The sequence below is a fragment of the Pyxicephalus adspersus genome, chromosome 8 (genome assembly GCF_032062135.1).
Source record: "Pyxicephalus adspersus chromosome 8, UCB_Pads_2.0, whole genome shotgun sequence".
In the NCBI taxonomy this organism is placed as follows: Eukaryota; Metazoa; Chordata; class Amphibia; order Anura; family Pyxicephalidae; genus Pyxicephalus; species Pyxicephalus adspersus.
The window spans coordinates 12229444-12231805 of record NC_092865.1 but is presented as its reverse complement, the minus strand read 5'-3'; positions in this window follow the sequence as shown (position 1 = coordinate 12231805).

Below are 2362 nucleotides of genomic sequence, written 5' to 3'. Positions count from 1 at the left end.
CCAGTGCTCCAGACCATGGTTTGGATTTTAAGAATGGGCCATAATATGCAGGGTGGTGTGTATAACCATGCTGCTTCCATGTTATTTTGCAGTGTGCTATAGCTCAGGTATCTTATATGCAATATTGCTTACCAGTGCGCAGTCCATGGGCAGTTAAACTTTATGTATGTGCATTGGGGTGTCATTCAAAATTGAAGGCAATGGGCCTGATTTATTAAAGCTCTACAAAGCTGGAGGATACACTATCATCAGTGAAGCTGGGTCATTAAAGAAAGGAACCACTGGAGTACATGAGCATTAGTGCACATGAGGCATTGGAGCACATAGGATCACTGAAGCACCAAGCCGTTGGAGCACAAAGGGTTACGGGAGCAACAATAGGTAAGTATAGTATGGGGTAACTGGAGTCATTGGAGTGATGGGTCACTGGTGCACAGGTCAATGTAGTACAGAAGTTGCTGGAAAACAATTGATTACTGAAGCACTGTGTCACTGCAGGAAAATGTCAATGAAACAAGTGTTACTGGAGTACATAGTCCCAGGAGCATACAGGGTTTCTGAAGCACAGCGTACATCCTCTACTTGTAGCGACACCAGAGAAAACTCTATTGGATAATAAGAGAGAAAACAGGCAGTAAGCACTTCTTGGTTGCCTTTTCATCTAGTGTTTCCAAAAATATGCTTTTAATTCACAAAATCCAAAGCACAGAGCCCTGTAATGAACTTTCCATGGAACCACCTTCAGCGGCAAAGTGGCTATACACACTATACATTGATGGTCAAAGGTGGGCAACCTACAATACAATTTCTTGTTTCCTGCATGTGTCCATGCTGTGCTGACATGGGGCTGTGTGCCAAAGAAAAGAAGCTTTGTGGTCAGCAACGACTAAGCTGGTGTGGGCAGATGGATTTTAGAGCATATGGCACATAAAGCCCTAAACACAGCAAAGTAGAGATGCCTAATAAGATGCAAAAAAAGTGACTGGCATGAAACTGAGCCAAACAATTTCTGTGACTGCTGCAATACAATCAAGACCCATTTGCCTGGATCATTCAAACGCTCAACATGCATACAAATACATGGATTCATGCCTATAGAAATCTTGATTAGCTACACTCTGCAATACGCTATACAAGCTATCTTTGGGACACACCCCCAGAGTAAGCTGTATTTTAAAGGCTCAACACCTCATCACAAACCTAAAAATATTGACAAAAACCTTTTTTTCATCACTTTGCAGCAACTCCATATCTTTGGCTTCTTTTCTTTCTTTGGCTTTTGGCTTTGGCTTCTTTCATATCTTTCTCTGAAGCAGCTCGGATAGGCAAACACGTCAGAAAGTGATATAACATCTCTCTACAATCTAATGGAAAATTACCTCTAAAGTTTGTACCTTACAAGTTATTAGACCCAATCCCCTGATTGTTGAAGGGGTATACCATACTACAATTAGTATATTGGATGTACTATATGTATATAGAGTGATACCTCAGCTAATGAAGATAATTTGTCCTGGAATCACACTCATTAGCCGAAATCTTCGTTGTCCGAAACAAAACTAAAATACAGCTCGATACAGCTTACGTAGCTTACTGTTGCTATTGCACATCCACAAATGCATTAGTTAGCCGAGTCCATCTTTGTTAGCCAAGGCAGAAAAAAATCTTTGTTAGCCAAAAAATTCATTAGCAGGGTCACTTGCTGACCAAGGTATCTCTGTGTTTCGTATATAATGTTTGGATTAATTATCTGTTGAACATATGTTTACAATAAAACTTTTAAACATTTAAATGCCATTTAAACCCCTACTTTTCTATATTCTCTAAAACCCTTCCTCCAGGGAAACCACACATTTTCTTTAGGTGTAGAGTTTGATTGGTCTATTTTCAAGTCTGTGAAATCTTCATGCTATTTGCATACATTAGCCAAATCTTTTGCATCTCTACTCCCCTTGAGGGATTTCACAGAATTGCTGATTCTCATTATTCTCATTCTGATGATTGTAATCTACTAATTACAGTTTGTTGATGAGGGTACGAAAGAAAAAAATAATGTCCCAAAGTAATGACTACATAGATGAAGTGTCATAAAAAAAAGCTTCATAGGGATTTTGACCAAATTCTTCTGTAAAACTAAACAATTGTTTAAAAATAACTTTTTCTGTTCCACCTAGCAAATCATTTTAAATCAACTTTCCACCCATATTTTAATTTCCATTTTGTATATTACCGACCTTGGTATTGTGCTGAGCAAAAGAAACAGTAAATCACGAGCACTAATCAGAGCTATTATGTAATGTAAAGATTATTGCACCCATGTACACCAATATTTACAATCTATACACAGAAACAGGTGTTTTAA